We start from the raw sequence: 19036 nt of genomic DNA, 5'->3' as shown, positions 1-19036 counted from the left end.
GGTTGACTAAGTCAGGAGTTTCATCCTTGCCGTTTTGCAGATCAGAAGGTAGCAGCGTTTCACCAGTGCTTGTGCTATAAAGCACTTAGCTACCCACCGTGTTCTTTAAAACAATTATGTATGCATATGCACATATGTGTGCGTGCACGTCAGAGAACAAGGTGAAGGACTTGTTTTCTCCTTCCTCCACGTGGGTGTTATGGGTCCAAGTCCAGTTTCCAGGAGTGGCAGTGTTGCCTTTACTGGCAGAACCATCGTGCCAACTGAGTCTATTGTGTTTCTAATGGGCAGAGTTCTTCCCTTGAAGGCTTCTTCTAATACTCAATCTACTTGGCCTCCTGTAGCTACTTGAATTTCCAGTGAGTATTAATTATGTGTAGATTTTCTTCTGTGTCAAAAAAATTGTTCTTCCATTTTGAAAGCCCAGCATTATTTTTGTTATCATTTGGATTTTGTTGCTGCCAATAGTAAAATTCCCTTTGATGAAAATGGAATTTTATAATTCTGATAAAGACTGAGAGATTAGTAGAAGATATTAAGATTTTGGAGAATATTGCATAGACAGATTGTTACATAAACAGGAAGAAGAAATTTGTTAAGTCCACAAGAGGTAAGCTGTTGTGGCCTCAGAAGAAAATGATGTAGTCTAGCTGGTAAGAGCAGACCCAGAAGAGATACACAAAGACTGGGAAGGCAGAATGGAGCAACGTGGGGTGCATGCTAGACAGGAAATGACCTAGGTGAATTTACACTCTTGCTGTAAAAGTTTGAGAATTATAAAATCCTACTTAAGGTCAGCAGGTTCTAAGTGCAGTCATGTTGGAGGCACACTGTGGGTTCGAATTCTTTGCCATATGTTATATAATTATACACTCCAAATTCCCCTATGGAAGATTCAGGATAATTATTATCTCCATAGAAACAGAGACCAAAGAGATAAACAATGTTTTTTAAAGACATACACTTAGCCGGGCAATGGTGGCACATGCCTTTAATCCCAGCACTTGGGAGGCAGAGGCAGGCAGATCTCTGTGAGTTTGAGACCAGCCTGGTCTACCGAGCTAGTTCCAGGACAGGCTCCAAAGCCACAGAGAAACCCTGTCTCAAAAAACGAGAAAATAAATAAATAAATAAATAAATAAAGACATACACTTAGTCATACATCCTCTTCTAAGTGTTAGAAAGATGTTGTCAGGCCGTTTAACTCCTAGTCTCTCTGTCTTTTCAGAACACCAGTGGTAAACGGCATAGCCATTTCAGTCAGAAGCTGTTCTGGGGAATCCCTTCCTCCTTAGGCAGGAGTGTGCATAGAGGTCTTAGGCAGGATTCTAGATAGTTGACATGTATTTAAGTTGATTGCAGAATTTATTGATAACACTGGTCAGGCTTCTCTTCAGCTGAGGGCAGTTACTTCCCTGAACCCTCTTCTTCTTTAATCCCATGGAATTTTCTGTTATTTCAGCTATATACATAAGGCTTCTCTTCTATTATCGATTGCGGCTGAGTTTATCCAAACTTAAGTCATTTTCATTACACAGGAAGGGTAAGAACTTTAGTTGCAAGACATTGTCCTCAGAGAATGGGTTATTTCACTCGATAGATACAGAGAGCTCCTAACGTGGGTGAGACAACAGGAGAGCCAGTTTTGTCATCAAGCTGACAAAATAACATCATGTGATGGCCAGCAGGGAAGGTCAGGTAGGCTGAGGCAGTGATGGGCTTGGGTCACCCATGGCATGACGTCACAGGGGCGGATCAGGAAAGAGTGGATGTTGCATTGTGCAGTGCTGCTCCACAGTTGGGGAAGAGGATTCTGAATATTCACCTCATTAAAAAAGAGAATTGAAGTGGATAAATAAACAATCAACACCCGAACTTGGATATTGTAGCAATGTATATGAGCATCAGAACATCTGATCGCACCCAGTGCCATGCAATGATGATCTGCCATCATTATCAAAGTGAAGGAAGAGCTGGAGAGATGGTGTGGCAGGTGGGTAAGGTGATCACTATGCAGGCATGAGCGCCCACATTCAGATTCCCAGCGCCCATGGAAAAGCCATGAGTAGTGACTGCAGAGACTGGCAGATGCTATGGATTCCTTAGCCAGCCTCGCCAAATTGGTGAGCTCCTGTTTCAGCAAAAGACTCTATCTCAAGGCAATAAGACAGAGAGGAAGACACACAAGGTCCTTCCCTGGTTCTGCCTACATTTGTTGGGATGTACACGTAACTCATATGCATTACACACCAAAGAACAAAACAAAATCAACTATGTTCAGTGTTGTTTTCTCAACTGGCGTCTGATGGGTGGGAGCAGAGCCCTGAGCCTGCGAAGGCATGGCCGCCTTCATCCTGTGAACTCCTCTCAAAGCACAACGCTTGCATTTAACTTGAAGACTAAGTTTCCTGGCTGTGTACTTCATTGGTTCCCTGATTTATTCTTTTGAGCTGGTAAGGTCATGTCTTCTGGACAGATGGCGTCGTAGCCATTTGGAATACTACAAAGAGTGAGGAACGGGCTCTGGGTCCTTCAACGTCAGGATGTCTCCCAATAACTGCATCAGTTTTCAGAGTTCTTTTCTTTATATTTATGTAGTATGGATGTGTTTTACTTCTACATAGGTTCACATGCATGTGTGTGTGTGTGTGTGTGTTTGTGTGTGTGTATGCAAGTTGAGGCCCCAGGTTGGCCCTGAGTGTCTTCCTTTGTTGCTCTACATCCTACACATGGAAGCAGGATCTCTCACCAAACCCAGAGCTCACCGTGTTGCCTAGTTGGTTAGACAGCCAGCTCCCTGTATAGAAAGGCTGCCATGTCCACCCAGCTTTTTATGTGTGCTCTGGAATCCAGATATAGTTCCTCATAGTTGCACGGTAAGGGCTTTACCCATTGAGCTTCGTCCTCAGACCCCTTTGTATGATTTATCGTGTCAAGAGATCGGGTGGGATAAGCAGAAGCCAGTGTCATGGCTGAGTGCTTTTGCTATTGCTTATAATCATCATCATCACCATCACCATCATTATTATCTCCATTGTTGTTGCTGTTACAGGGTTTCATGTAGCCCAACTAGCCTTACATTCATTATGTAGGTGAGTTGACCTTGAATTTCTTATCCACATCTTGAGTGATTACAGATGTGTGCCACCACGCCTGATTTCTGCAGTGCTGGTATTAAATGCAGGGCCTTGTGTATGTTAGATAAGCACTCTACATGCCCAACCCTTTATCTTGTTAGGAATATACCTTTTTATATATCTATGGACCTCACTGGGAAACCTCTGGCAAAGTCAAGATTGGAGCTTAGCGTTAGGACATGGTTCTTGGCTCTGTGGGTGATGGAGGCCTGATCTAAAGGGCTGTAGAATCCTTGGGACAGGGTGTTTTGTTACTGTTTAAACTCTGGTACTCAAAGTAAAATAGCTTGCCTATTATTTGTCTTTATTCTACTCTGTCCATCCCATTCTCTGTCATTCCCCAGCACCTTCCTCTGCGTCCTGTTATGGTTTTTCCAGGTGTAAGCCCCAAATGTTTCCTATGTTAACCTGTGGTCAGGGCAGCGAGCATGAGGCGCTCTCAATGCCCTGGCAGCCATAAACTAATTAAAGTAGACAGGAACCACCAACAAAAGAAAGTTCTCCGTTTCTCTCCCCTCCCCCTTCTTTTCTTTTTCTTTCTTTTTCCCAGTAAATAGCCAGCTCCTTTGTTCCCGGCTGTACTATTTCATTTCTGTCACCATTGTCCTCATTGTTCTCTCAAACAGGAGGGGTCTGGGCCAGGAGCAGCAAGGTCTCTGCTAATGACGGGAAGCCTTTAAAGTTTGTACAGCATTTCATCTTCTCTGTGGGAGTTTTAGGACGTACCCAGTGTTTGATCCCCACCGTGCAACTTTGCTTCTACTTAATTAACAGATCCCCCATTACCCTTTCTCATTGAGAGGCGCATGGGAGGCCCATTGGGAAGTAATTCAAGGCCAATCTGAGGGATGGCAAGAATTAGAGAAGTCAGTTGTTTTAAGGCTAATGCTCAGGAAATAAAGATGTCCCATTTCAGAGATCTCATTTAAAATTTTTGCTCATTTCTCTTTTGTGCTTCGAAAGAACAGGTGTGTCAATGATTTTGCCCCCGGAGCAGTGTAAGGGCCATCCAGGGACTGTTTATAGCTGCCAGGAATATCAATAAAAAGAGGATGATATTAGGAGATGTAACAATGTTAACGAGATTTTCCCCCTCTTTTTATGGCTCCCGGTCTCTTTCTGCCCAGCTTATTAGTCAGGTCTCAACTGCCCACCACAACTTTTTCAGGGCTCATGAGGCAAAATAGTAGGTGGGGCTCTTTCAGGGGTCACTCATTTTACAGTCCAGGAGAAGATAGACTTTGTTCTTGTGATGATTTTGTTCCAAGGGTGTCAATACGAGGCACAAATAACAAATCACATGCCAGCACTGGGATTCTGTCCCCCGTCTAGGCTCTTTGCAGCGAACGTGGCAGAACAATGCCACGAGTCACAAGTTGGTGTGCAAATGCCTCGAACCGAGCCCTTTGGTTCCTTGAATTTGCTTGCCTGAACCACAGGTAGCCCCGGTTGCAAAGGTGTCTGTAGGAAGCATGCCTTGCTCAACTTCCTGTCCTTCTAGTCCCCCAGTCTTATGAGCAATGACCCCCTTTATCTAATGAATTAGGAGTTACTCCTGCCTTGCAATTCTCAGTTTGCCACTTGGCATTGGGTATCAAAGCAGGGCTATTTAGTGCAGCAGTAAATGGCCCGCCACATTAGCCCCCTGGCACGCTGAGCTATTAGGTTGTTTTACTGTTGTTAAAGTTACATTTGTTAGGTGGAGTTGCTGCCCCTCCACACAGATCGAGCAGAGTCGGATGCCCAGTGGAGACAGCACATGCACACAACGTGAGCTAGGCAAGACCCAGAGGGTCAGGCCAGATGGCTGGACCTCAGATCAGCGGTACTCTCCGGATGCAGAAGTGAGACCCTGGAAGACTGTGACATTACAAAGGGGGCGGGCTGGGGGTTGAAGCTGGGGAGGCCACTGGACAGATGCGGATCTCTGCTGTGCTGTGACTAAACTAATTGCATGGGCTTGATTAAGCTCTCCTTTAGAGCAGTTCTTAAGTGAACCACTAATTGTCAGAGTACCGTGAAGTAAGAAAGGCCAGAGTTGAAGGCTCATGTGGCCAGCACCCACCGAGGCACCCACTGAAGTTGGACGGAAGGCTGGGGCACAGAAGAATATCCCCAAATGGAAGGAGAAAGAACTATTGTTATCGTGTGTGTGTGTGTGTGTGTGTGTGTGTGTGAGAGAGAGAGAGAGAGAGAGAGAGAGAGAGAGAGAGAGAGCGAGCAATAGACAGACAGTCAGACAGAGAGACACACATACACAGAGTGTTTCTGAAAGCTAGGAACATGCCAGCAGTATCTAGCTTCATGCAGCCAGCTTGCAGGGTTGAGTTGGCATTTGGTAACTTGGGAGCGGCTGCCAGTATGTGTGTGGTGGGAAAGAGGGAATAGACAACAAGAAAAACACATAGAGCTTTAAAAAAGATGTAAAATGATTCACTTCGAGCCATATGGACAAAAATGTTGTCACAAAAATAAGGCCAAAAAATAGTGCCAGGTTAGACTTTTAGTTCAAAAACATATGTATAACCATCCCATGAACATGAATTTTAATTAGTATTTTGATAGAGAGAAACCAGATATTTTTTTAACCTGCTCTGTTCTTGTTTTCTGTTCCTCTCCCAGTTTTAGCCTGCATTAAACATTCATGTACTGTATGTTTTGTGTCCGTGTGAAGAAGAATGCCTTATCCCGGGACTAGTGGGAATGCAAACATCTTAGTTTTCTGTGGCATACAAAATATCTTCCCGGTGGAGCATGCGAGTAGAAGCTCATCTCGGGGAAACGGAGCACTCTCTCTGAGACCCAGGCACACCAGGGAGGAAGGAAGCCATATGCCTCGCTTTCTGTCAGTACAGGCAGCTGGACCCATTCCGCTCCCCACATCCACCGCTCACACCAAGCACATCTAGTCTCTGGGGGGTGCTTTTGCAACAAGGTATGCATTTCACACATATGTGTACACACCCGTATATATGGCACATATATAATGCATATATAGCATATATTATTATCTATATGGCTATATATATAGAGAGAGAGCTGGCTATAACTACACAGATCTTTGGTGATGGATCATATAGTTTATCAATAAGTAAATCTAATGTATATTTATATATTTGGATTTCAGGTATGATCTACTTACTTTGATGCATGCATGACGTGTGCATATGTGTGGAGGTGCCTGTGCATGGGGTGCATGGGTATAGAGGCCAGAGGTCAATGCTGATTCTTTTATCATTCTCTATTTTGAAATGGTATCTCTCACTGCACTTGAATCTTGCCACTCCAGCTAGGAGGCTAGCCAGCAAGCCCTGGGAATCCTGTGTGTGCCCTCCCATGCCTACAAGCGTGTGTGTGTGTGTGTGTGTGTATGTGTGGGGGGGGGTGTTCCAGGTGCACACCTCTGTGTCAGACATCCCTATGAGTGCTGGACCAGAAATCGGAACTCAAGCCCTTAAGCCTGTGTTACAGTACTTTACACACAGAGCCTCTCCCCAGCCGCTGAGCTTGTCCTGCTTCTGCAAAGGATTGGTGATGATGGCAAGATGATGGCTGAGCTGTTCTCCCTTAGCAAAGGTTGCTCCTACCTTCAGTAGCTACTTCCTCAATCCCCTGAGTGGGATGGCTAAAGGCAATACTGTAAAGTGCGTGTATTAAGAAACTTGTTGGTACCGAGGAGGCCGGGTATATTCCAGGTTTCCCCCAAAGAAGGAATATTGGTGGATCAGGTATTTGTATTGTGAAGGATGAAAATTTAATAGTAATATGTAATATTAAATTTATTTACATTATATCAACAAATTATTAACAATATTATTAAAGTAATAATAATAAGTCATTATTATCACTTAACATTAAAACACATAGTCTGATAAGGTTTTGCATCCTGTAATTCTAAAAGCTGGGAGGTAGAGACAGGAAGACCAGAAGTTCAAGGTCATCCTTAGTGTGTAGTGACGTCCCAGACAGCCTGGGCTATATAAGACCGTTAGAAATCGACAGGTACCCCAAAGCAAGTGCAACAATAGCCATGCGTCATTCAGATCTCAGGACAAAATTTAAGTTATTTCATATTCTTTGCTGGAATCTCCAAGTCTTCCTGGGAGAACTAGCTTCATTTCAGATGAATCCAAAGATGAGTGTGAAATCTGCAATTGTCTTATAAAAGGCGAGGTTTACTCCCCGCTAGGGAGGGCAAAGGTGCCTCATTATATCTGGGCAATATGGCTAGTCCTCTTCTCCCTCATCTCCATCTCCCCCTAAGGAACCTGCACTCCCCCCCCCGGGTGGGTTCTACCTGGAGGCCTTTGTTGAATTTGCCCTCTTGGTGTTGTTGGTGGGCAAGGTTTTGTTTCCTGTGCTTTTCTCTAGAAGGAGTTAGCCATTGCTCCTGTAAAGATGATGCTGTGGATTGGCTCTGGAATATCCCCAGTTGTCTCTATGTCAAAGACTCATCTCCGGGGTGCGGCTAATGGAAAATGCAAGAAATTCCGAGAGCTGGGACTTATGGCCAGGCTGGAGATCACTGAGGATGTGGACCTCAAAGATATCAGATCCCAGACTACCTGTGGTCCCTAGATAAAAAGTCTTGCCACATCCTTTCCCATTATAGGTCCAGGCGCAATTGTCAGTCAGTCATGGCTGAAATGGGCAAAACCTTTTTTCTTTGTAAACTGATTGGCTCAGGCATTTCTTCCAGTAAGGGAAAGCTGATTGTTAAATCTTAAATGCAGATTATTACCACAGAGAGCAATGATACTGGACGTCCAGTGACCTCAAGGTGCAAACTGGAGTTCCCGAGAAGTTCATTATATAAAAACTGTAGATAAAAGAATCTGGATTTACACAGGTTGCTCAGTTTCCGCAGAGAGAAAACAAGTTGTTACTAAACATGCCTCCTCGCTTTGAGAGCTCTCTCTTGGGTTTATGGATGCCGGGAATGCTCCCTAGATTAGCATGTCAGATTTGCGTTGGCATATTTCATAGACTACTCATCCCTCTATGTAAGCACCTTTGCTTACTTACCAATGTCACTTGCTATGGCCGTGAAGAATGAAATTAGGCCAGGTTGGAGGGGCCACAGAGCAATTGACGCTGTGACAATTTTATTGAGAGCAATCCGATTTTTTTTATACCTTTATCATACTCTAAGTGCAATTGCTAGGATTCATACAATTGTAGTTGTCAGGATACAATGAAGTTTGTATCCTGTAACAAGATTAATGTCTAAGGCCAGTTTTCTGTCAAGTTTGCAAGCTTGCTTGATATCTGTGGGCACATACAGAGAAACACACAGTGGCCCGAATGCTTCATTGCCTGGGGGAGTACACCAGTCTCCCAGGAACTGGAAGGCATGTGGTGCTCCAGGAGCCATGGATGCCAACCTGAAAACCTTGTGACACATGTGTCTCAGGGCAGCTAGGCCAGGCCGACATCATGCTTCCTTGCACCTCTGTCCAGCCATTGACCCTTCTCTCTCTCCACCTGTCCATTCACCCATTGTTATCTGTATCAACTGTCCTCTCCTCCCTCCCTTCACACATCCCAACTTCTTGTAATCGGAGTGGCAGGTTACATTCCTGGCACCCGGCCGCCCGCACGGCTAGCTATACTCAAAATAATTACACAGAAACTGTATTCTTTTAAACACTGCTTGGCCCATTAGTTCCAGCCTCTTATTGGCTAGCTCTTACATATTGGTCTAACCCATTTTTAATAATCTGTGTAGCCCACGAGCTGGCTTATCAGGAAAGATCTTAACCTGCGTCTGTCTGGAGTGGGAGAATCATGGAGACTCACTGACTCAGTTTCTTTCTCCCAGCATTCTGTTCTGTCTACTCCGCCTACCTAATTTTCTGTCCGATTAGGGCCAAGCAGTTTTCTTTATTAATTAACCAATGAAAGCAACAGATAAATACAAGACCCACCTCCATCACCAACTCACCCATCTACCTACCCACCTATTCATCATTCCCCTACCCATGCATGCATCCATGCATGCATCCATCCACAAATCCAGCCATACATACATAAATTTCTCACCTCACATGAGTTCTACATGGGAGGAAAGTTGAATGTTATTTCCTTGCTGCCAGGGTGCTTGTATGTGAGATATTTTCTAACTCTTAGAGTTTCAGGAGCGTCCATGAATTTGGGTGAATTTGGGGTTTCAGAAACATCTTGTGAAATGAGAAAAAATTAAAAAAAACATTTCCTTCTAACTATTCCATGCATGTGGACCACTTTCAAGGGTTAGAACTCAGGGGAACTCAGTGGAAGTGTGAGCGGCCATCCAAGCTTCCCTGTCTTGCTCTGCTCCCTCAAAAGAGACATTGAGACAGTGCAGTCATTCAGACCAACCTTGGAACCCTCTCTCACACCAGTGGTTTTTCTGGAAATTGTGGGCTGAGCTTCGGAAAGCTTTTGGAGGGCAGGGGAATGTCATTCAGTGGTCAAATAGCCTTTCATGCATGGGACCCTTGGTTTGATTCTCAGCAATGCTGAAATGTAAATAAACATGAAAGAATATATGTAGTTAATATTATAACATTAGCTGAAATTGCAAAATGTTGGAGATAACCTAAGTCCTCATACATAAAATGCTTGTTGGATAAATTAAGATATGTTCATATAGTAAAATACCTGCGACAGTATAACTAATGAGAACTTCCTCTATGAATGACTTGAAGATGTTTCCAAGAGCCATGGTTAGGTGGAGATTTCTAAAAAGTCTTCGGAGAGTATACAGAGTGCTATTGTTTCCGTAAGAAAGACAAATAAGAATAACCACATATAGCTGCTCATTTAAAATCATAAATAAAGGAAAGATAGGTTGCGCTAGGAAAATTAATAGACTATCTCTAGTGTAGAGGTGGGAAAGAACAGAATTGATTAGATTCGAATAGTGCTGCTCCTATTTACAGTTTGATTTTTGACCCCTGTAAGCAGTTTGTTTATTTAAAAAGTCTGTTGTAAGCAGCAGAAATGAAACAATACTGCCTGATTGTGAAATGGATGGATAGACAGACGGCAATCTTTGTGGCCCGAACTTGGGACCGGTACTCTGTCAAAGACAGGAAGGGAAGGAGGGAGCGAGATACAGGAAATGATAAAGGGCTGTAGATAGTATTGGTGAGGGTCCGCCTTAGCCCGTAAATCCTGTATATCTTCATTTCCGGACACTGCCGGCACTGTCTTCTCCCCTCTTACAAAAAAGAGGAGACGGAGTAAAGCTATGACTCTTTTCCTACTTAGGAGGGCAGGGTGGGTCTACAATATGATTTCTTAGACAGTCTGCTGGACAGAGAACACGGTGTCTGTCCAAACTGTTTGCCTGCGTCTGAATCGTAATCATTAAAACAACGCGTTATAGGCCATGTAACTTGCTTTCTAATAAGCCACATTGTCTATGCCTCTCCTTTGTACTCACTACACAGAAAATGTCAATACTGTCCCCTTTTTGCTCCCTTTCAACCCAGCTTTTTTAGAGAGAAGCCTGCTTTCGAAGTTAACCCTTTCAGATAAAAAATGCAGTGGTTACTAAAATAATTTTATTAGTGAAATATTAGCATAAAAAGGGGAAATGGGAGGAGAGGGGAAACTGTGGTCAGTATGTAAAATAAATGAAAAAATGTTATTTAAAGAAAATAAATAAAAGAAATATTACCATAAAAAGGAAAAACCAAAGATGAAAATTGATTGATTTAATGACTTTTCAGAGAGAATTCCAGTGGCCCAAAATTTTTAAAGAAAGACTGAGTCTCTTCTTCTCTGCTGATTGGCAAGGTTCCTAGATGGTGTGTATGACTTAAAAATGTTTGGCATAACGGTGTGTGCCATTTAACCATCAACCAGCATTGCAGGTTTCTTATGTAACCCGAATTAGCAATTGTACCTGCAGTCAGGCTGCTTTGGTGATGAATAATGTACGGTCTAGAGTCACACCTTCAACTTTTGGTCATGAGAGAAGGGAAGGAGGGACGGGAACATAAGGCTGACACCCCCTGTCTATAGAGAAAGTGTGTTTGATTTCACCAAAAACACTGGCGCCTATGAGTATAAAAAACTAAATAGGTAAAATTTCAAACCATGTCAGTCAGGGCAAGCCATGCGAGACCTGAATGAGTAGGCGGGATTTTAGGAGATGGCGATGAGAAACCAGTACAGGAGCAGGCCCCCTGTGTGTTTGAAATTGGAATGAAAAACGTCATGAAGGCAGGAAAAGTCACCGTTTGGGTAAGGCGTCTGTCAGTCGGTGGTCTCAGCAGCAAACCTCCATGTCCACTACTTGCCTTCTAGCCCCAACAGAGGGAAAATATCAAGAATAAAATGGGAACAATGGTTTCTTATACCAAAAGCTATGAAATATAAGCATTGCCATTCTAAGTAGGCAAGGTCTACAAGCTTTAAAAATGGGGACCTATAGAATCTATACGCCAGACTCCTGGCCATGCTGACTGATGGGATGAATTTACTAACTGTAACTCTGGTATAAACATACACATTACTGCAAACACTTGCACACACACACACACAGAGAGAGAGAGGGGGGGGGAGAAAGAGAGAGAGAGAGAGAGAGAGAGAGAGAGAGAGAGGAAAAGAGAGGCGGGAGAGAGAGAGGGAAGGAGAGAGAGAGGGAAAGAGAGTAGGAAAGAGAGAGAGAGGAAGAGAGAGAGAAAGAGAGAGAGGGAGAGTGGGGGAGAGAGAGAGAGAGAAAGGGAAGGAGAGGGAGAGAAAGAGAGAGAGAAAAAGAGAGGGGGGGGGAGGAGAGAGAGACCCCTCTCCAGCACAGAACAGTCTTCCTCCTCTCCTCTGCCATCTTATCTACATTTCATCTCCCAGAGTAAATTCCCATCATTTGAACTTTTAAAAAATGTATTTCAATATTACTAAAGCAAAGATGAGTAATGATGTAGACAGCTTTAAAATAGGTTATTACCATTCAAATACTCTGCGGGAATTATATTTTGAAAGGGGGGGTCCTCTGAAACACTGCAAATGGAGACTTTATTCTAAGTAATCAAAATTGCTTTGCTTGTTCAGAGCGGCATTAAAAGCCCCGTCCACTAATTGAGCGAAGGCAGGGCCAAAGCAGCCCTGTCCCTCATCAGATGGTCTTGCAGGCACGGCTTGTCGTCCTAGGTTGCCAGCTCAATCTAATAGTACCGCTGGCTCACATTAATGGAAATTCATTATGACACAGTGTGTCCTTCCAGTGCAGCAACAATGGGCAGCCAGTGGGATAGCTTTCTCCCCCTGCTCTTTCTTGATCCTGGTCCGTCCTTCCTGCTGGAGTTCAAGCAGCCACCTTTGCATAAACCTGCATCCTCTGGCTAACTGGAGCCTGGGGATCCTGCTGAGGGATTGTAGCCTGGTCCCTTATTCAGGCTTTGTAAAGATGTTCTAGGACAATAGGCAGAGTCCCTGTGGAAAACCATGGCACTTCCTAAGGGAAGCACAGTGCACATGTGTGCATGCATGCATGTGTGTGTGTGTATGTGTGTGGGAGAGAGATAATTGTGTGTCTATATGTGTGTGTGCCTCTGTGCTTGTTTCTGTAAGTGTGTTTTGTGTTTATGTGAGTATGAATATATATGTATTAGTGTGCATGTATATAGGTATATGCATGTGCTTGAATGTATGTATTTGTGTGACTGTGCATGTAGTAGTGTAGGTGGGTGTGTATGCATATGTGTTCATGCAAATGTGTTTATACATGTTAATGTGTGTTTATGTGTATATATGTGTGTGTGTGTGAGTATATGTATATGCAAGTGTGGATGCATGAGTAGTGTATGTGTACTTCTTTAAATGTGTGTATATGAATGCAGTATGTGAATGTGGGTGTGTATGCATATGTGTGTTCATGCAAATGTGTTTATATATGTGAATGTGTGTATGCGTATACATGTGTGTAAGTCTATGTATGTATGTATGTGTGCTTCTTTGAATGTGTGTGCGAATGTACATGTATATATGTATATGTGAGTGTGTATTTGCATGTTCATATGTGTGAATGAGTATATGTATGTATGAGTGTGTGTGTATGTGTGTGTATGGTTATGCACACACATGCTATGGATTCTTAGGGAGTAAATATTCTTATTCAATATCAATTCCTGGAGGAATGCTCATAAGAATTCCGAGGTAGAAAGTTTACAGATTTGATGTTTCCTCAGCATTTGACTATTCAACACTGCAAGAAACACAGGGTGGAGGGATGAACATCTTCTGAAAAGAATCTGCCTGATTCTTTCCTGTCGCGTGATCAAGCAACCTGAGCAGCCAGATTCACCATGTTTTAGGATGATGTCTGCATGTTTGCACGGGTCATTGTGCTGACTCGGATCATGTCTTCTGTTGGCGGAGGCTGGTTCAGCTCTGCCCAGGAAAGGGTGTCAAATGCTTCTCTGCTGCGGTTTTTCCTCTGTGTCTGTAGATCACCCGCAGGGGTAGAAAGGCCGAGCCTGTTGACTCAGACTCTGCAGGCCAAGAGTGGTGATGCTACCTGGGAATGAGGTCTGGGACTGCCCTATCACCCACTGTGTCCTGAACCCCAGTCTGAGCTCACGGTGGGATGCCTACTCCGAGCAGTTGGACCATGGTGTGATTTCTGCCATGTTAAAAACCTGCCTTCCCCCGCCACACACACACACCATTTGTTCTTTGAAATTCCAAAATCTGTCCCTGTGGGTTGGATATTAGGAAATAGCCCGATTGTCTCAACATACTCTAATTGAGCAGAAAGGCTGGCTCTGATTAGCCGTGAGTATCCAGCCAGTCATTCATGAGGTCTCTCTGGTATTTGATTCTGTCAGCACCATTCCCTGTCCAAGTTTTCCATTCAGAATGCAAAACCACTGCATCACACGTGTTCTAGAATAAAACAGTCTGTCTTTCCGCAGTCCATGTAATGTGTGTTGACTAAGATCTAAGATCTGAGCCCACCCCCATCTTCACAGTACAAACCTTAGCTCCCACAAATACCCGAGTCATCCATGACTGATTCTTCTCCACAAAGCAAAGAGAAGCAAGCAACAAGATATGTGTGTGTGATGAACTCAACCCTATCTGTATGTGTGTGCACTGTGCACATGCATGTGTGTGATAAACTCAGCCCTATGTATATGTGTGTGCACTGTGCACATGCATGTGTGTGATAAACTCAGCCCTATCTGTATGTGTGTGCACTGTGCACATGCATGTGTGTGATTAACTCAGCCCTATCTGTATGTGTGTGCACTGTGCACATGCATGTGTGTGATAAACTCAGCCCTATGTATATGTGTGTGCACTGTGCACATGCATGTGTGTGATGAACTCAGCCCTATGTATATGTGTGTGCACTGTGCACATGGATGTGTGTGATGAACAGTGCCGAGTATGTGTATGTACAGGATACACTTGGTACTGAGTGTGTGTGTGTAAGATGAAGTTAGCACTGTGTATGTGTATATGTGTGATGAAGTTAACGCTGTGTATATGTGTGTGTGATGAAGTAGGCACTGTGTGACGAAGTAGGCGCTGTGTATATGTGTGTATGAAGTCACTACTATGTATATATGTGTGTGATGAAGTACGTACTGTGTACATGTGTGTGTGTTGAAGTAGACATTGTGTACATGTATGTGATAAAGTCATCACTGTGTGTATGTGTGTGTGATGAAATAAGCACTGTGTATGTGTGTGTGATGAAGGAGGCACTGTGTGTGTATGTGTGATGAAGTAGGTGCTGTGTATATGTGTGTGTGTGATGAATGAGGCACTGTGTATGTGTGTGTGTGTAATGAAGGAGGCACTGTGTATGTGTGTGTGATGAAGTAGGCGCTGTGTGTGTGTGTGTGTGTGTGTGTGTGTGTATGTGACGAAGTTAGTGCTGCTTCCGTGACTTGGGAGAACAAATGTGTACGTTCTTACCATAGCCAGGGAAACAAATGGAGGCAGGGTTAGTAGACAGGACCTAGAGATTGCCACAGGAAATGGGAAATGTGTGGGCTCTGTTGGGAGACGACTGAACGACTTGCTGTGTTCCTGTCTGGTGAAGGGGATAAGACACACGACTTCCTGCTCTGTTCAAACTTCACAGTGGCTTCGGCTTTCCCAAGAACAGAAATTTGTTCTAGCAGTGGCCTAGCAGGCTCTGGGGCCCCAGGGTGTCCAACATGTTCATAGCTAAACAAATTGCGATCTACAAAGTCCACAAACAATCCCCACTCAACTCTACTTTTTAAAAAGGGGGTGGGGTAAAGGAATTTTATGTTTTCGGTATTCTGGGCCCCACTCATCTGGTCTCGTTTGCTGCTTCCCGCCTGCCCCACGGTCCCTCGGGCTGCTTTATTTTCCATGCTAAAGTCATATTTATCTTCTTGTCTCCCCACGGTTACTTCATTTTCCTCCACCCTACATCCTGACAAAGACATTCTTTCTGTCTTGTTTTCTGTTCTTGTCTTTTTCTCCATCGACAAGCAAAAAGCTTCCTGGGACAATCCTAGTGTTCCATTTCCTTCCTTGAGCAGTAATTGGGAGATAGCGGAGGCTCATGCTTGTAAACATGTTCAGTAGCATTGTACTAAAGGCCCAGATTTGTTCAGAGAGCTGCTCCTCTTACAGAGAAGCTCAGTTCAGTCCCCAGCTTACAAGTCAAGCTGGGAGCTCACAACTGCCTGGGCCTCCAGTTCCAGGGCACCCGACACCCTCTCCTGGACTCCAGAGACACCTAAACCTGATGCACACACACACAAACTAAAAATGGAAAAAAAAAACTTTTATAAAATGACTTGGAGTTAAATCTGAGAAAGTAGTAGATTTGTCAAGAGACAGAGTCAAAAGGAGAATTTTGCATGTTCTCACAGGTGCACCTGCTCATTCTTCTTTTATGCACTGATCTCCTACTATAAATCGGGCCTTATTTTAGGCAACAGAGACAAAGCAATGGATAAGATAGGCAAACCATAGAGTAAACTAGCATTAGCAATAGAAGCTTCTAGATAAGAAATCAAAGGAAGTGGGGGTCGGGTGAGGACGGCCTCCAGTTTGTACATTTTTTTTTTACTTTAATGTAACCGATTCACATCCCTACTAAGTTAATACTTAATGTAACACCTTAGCAGATACTGGAAATTGCGTGACTCACAGCTGCCCATGGACTTTATTGAAATACAAATGGCTTGTGCTGGCAGTTACGAAGATTCGAGTCACAGATCTGCCCCAAAGCTCTAACCACGGCCACCTAAGTTCAGAGTCCTCATCTGCTAAGTGGCTTGATGATGTCTATTTCATAGGGCGGTTTCAGCAGGCAAATGAGAAACCAGTGTGAGTATTGAGAAAGTGTAACTAAGGAGAGGAAATTATCCGGTTAATATTGTAACATCACTCAGCTCTCCATTGCACTTAGATGCGCGTGTGCAGTCTTACTGGGTCAATGGCGGAGCTTCTGCCTGATAACCAACATTTCTATTTTTGGAGCATTCATGTTTTGTAAGGAACTTTAAGGCCCTGGGTCATGGGCCTTTGTCCTTGAAGATGGTGCCTCGCACAGCACTGTGGTTTTCTTGGTCAAATGATCGTCTCTTTTCCTAAGACACATTGTTAGCCATTTGGACACATCCCCCCTTTAATTTTATCAATAACTTTGGAGTCATACATATCTTGTTTATATATCTCAAAAATGAGATTGTATATGAATGTCTCTAAGATCGTTCCCACACCTGACCAGCACACTCGGTTTTCTTAAACACATGTATGTCCACCTTCTCCCCACTATCTTCCACACCCCACCACCACGACGCCACCTTGGGAAGCCTCAATCAACACTTGCTGTTTTGATGTGGTTTGTAACTGAGTACGTCTGTCTGTTCAGTAACCTGTTTGTCTGTCCAGGGAACCGCCAACAAGTCCCCCAAGACCACTAGGAGCCTTAGCAGGGGACTCACTGAGAAGAAACTGAGGAGTATGCCAAAGGGAGACCAGGCAGGAGAGAGGATTGAGGAGTCTCTGTTGAGAGTTTCTTCCAGGAACAAAGGGCACGGTGAGGTGTCCCTAAAGAAGGATCACCACGGTCAAGAAGGTGGCGAACAAAGCACCAAGCCGGAACTGGGGCAGGAGCTACACAGGGGAAGGAGGGACACGTCTTGTAAATAGTTAAGAGGTTCACAGTCATCTCGGGCTTATGATCTTAGCATACACAAGGCTCTGAGGCAGGAGGATTTATATGAGATCAACCTGGGCATGGTGTAGGGAATGAAACCTGAATGGGAATAAGAGGGGCACTGTGATAATCACAGCCATGATTCAGTGGCTCCCTAGATGTGGGGAGGGCAGGGAGGAGGAGTTGGCTCTAGGCTGAGCCCGAGGACTTCCTGGAAGGCTTGCAAATGTGCACAAATCACCTTCAGTTTAAAGTCAAAATGTGTGTAACAGCCAAGTTAGGAAACCTAAATGACAGCAAGAAAACCATTCCTGTTCCCACAGGGTCGTGAGACGATTGCGCTGTTTCTTCTCAGCATCCTGTGCTAGCCCTTTTCTAGAAAGGACATCTCCTGAGACCCTCAAAAGACCTTCATTTTCTGTGTAACCCAAAGGCGATTGACATAGCCCTGTCCGGTCAGAAAGCCCCATTCTTTCTCCATGTCGGGGAGGAATTGAAAGTATGTAAAAGAATGTCCATTAGGGCACTGCGCCTTCTCTCCTGCTGGGATGAGCCTGGATTTAGACAGTATTAAAGGGAAGATGTTGAGATGAGATGAACTGGAGGGACGGTTGCCCTGGACTATATAACGTGATATTTTACTAACCATTCCGTAAGACAAGACTGATCGAGACCTCCACTGAAGAGTCGAGGAGTAAGAGAGGCAGGGTTAGAACTTCCTGCTGGTCGCACACACATGCTGTCATGGAGATGATTAGGATTAATAAATCTTTTGTTTTTAGCTCAGGCTGGCTTTGAACTTGCTATGGATGGAGTCAAAGATAATTTTAGTGGCTTAATCGTTCAAATATTTGTAGGGAAGTCTTGGAAATTCCATGCTTCTAATCTCGAGTATATTGTACCCCTCACTTGGGCCACCTCGTTAGTGTAACACGAATTCATTTGCCGCTTGGGAACATAAAGGGAGCTCAGAAAACTTGTGCCTGAATTCAAGAGCTGAAGTTAGTCGAGTCTGAAATGAACTTCAAAAGATGCTGTCACCAAGACAGTCTAAGCAAACCTTGGTTTTCAAAGTTGGGTATTGTGGTTCATATTTTTAATTCTGGAACTCAGGAGGCAGAGGGATCTTCATGAGTTCAAGGCCAGTGTGGTCTACAGGGTGAGTTCCAGGTCAACCAGAGCTACACAGTAAGACCATGCCTCAAACCCAACAATAATAAATTCAAGTGTCAAGTGACAACATTTTCTTCCTTAAGCGTCTTGAGAAAGTCAAACTGGTTCCGGATGTGACCCTCCAGACAGATGTGTCCTCTCCATTGTGCTATTTTCTCCAAGCTGACTGCTGCCGCCCAGCTGGTTGTTGTAGCTTTATTGTAAACGTAGAATGACTGTTCTTACAGAGGTCCTGAGTTCAATTCCCAGCAACCACATGGTGGCTCACAGCCATCTATAATGAGATCTGGTGCCCTCTTCTGGCATGCAAGCATATAAGGAAGGAATGTTGTATACATAAGAAATAAATAAATCTTTAAACAAAAAAAAAACGTAGAAAAGGGAACAGTTGTATCCCTTTGTTGTTTCACTTTCTCCTTTATGTCTGTATTAGTTATGCTGGGATATGTTGCATCTCCATAAAAAAAATTAGGATCGTTTTGTCAATTTGTATGAAGAAATGAGTTTTTGATATGATTCTGTGTCGAATTTACAGATAAATTGGTAGAAAATTTCATTTTTAAGAACAATAGTGTTTTCT

This window comes from Microtus oregoni, unplaced genomic scaffold (assembly GCF_018167655.1).
Source record: "Microtus oregoni isolate MIOR12 unplaced genomic scaffold, Mior012 000002F_ref0000024, whole genome shotgun sequence".
Taxonomy (NCBI): Eukaryota; Metazoa; Chordata; class Mammalia; order Rodentia; family Cricetidae; genus Microtus; species Microtus oregoni.
Note: the sequence above shows the minus strand (reverse complement) of the source record.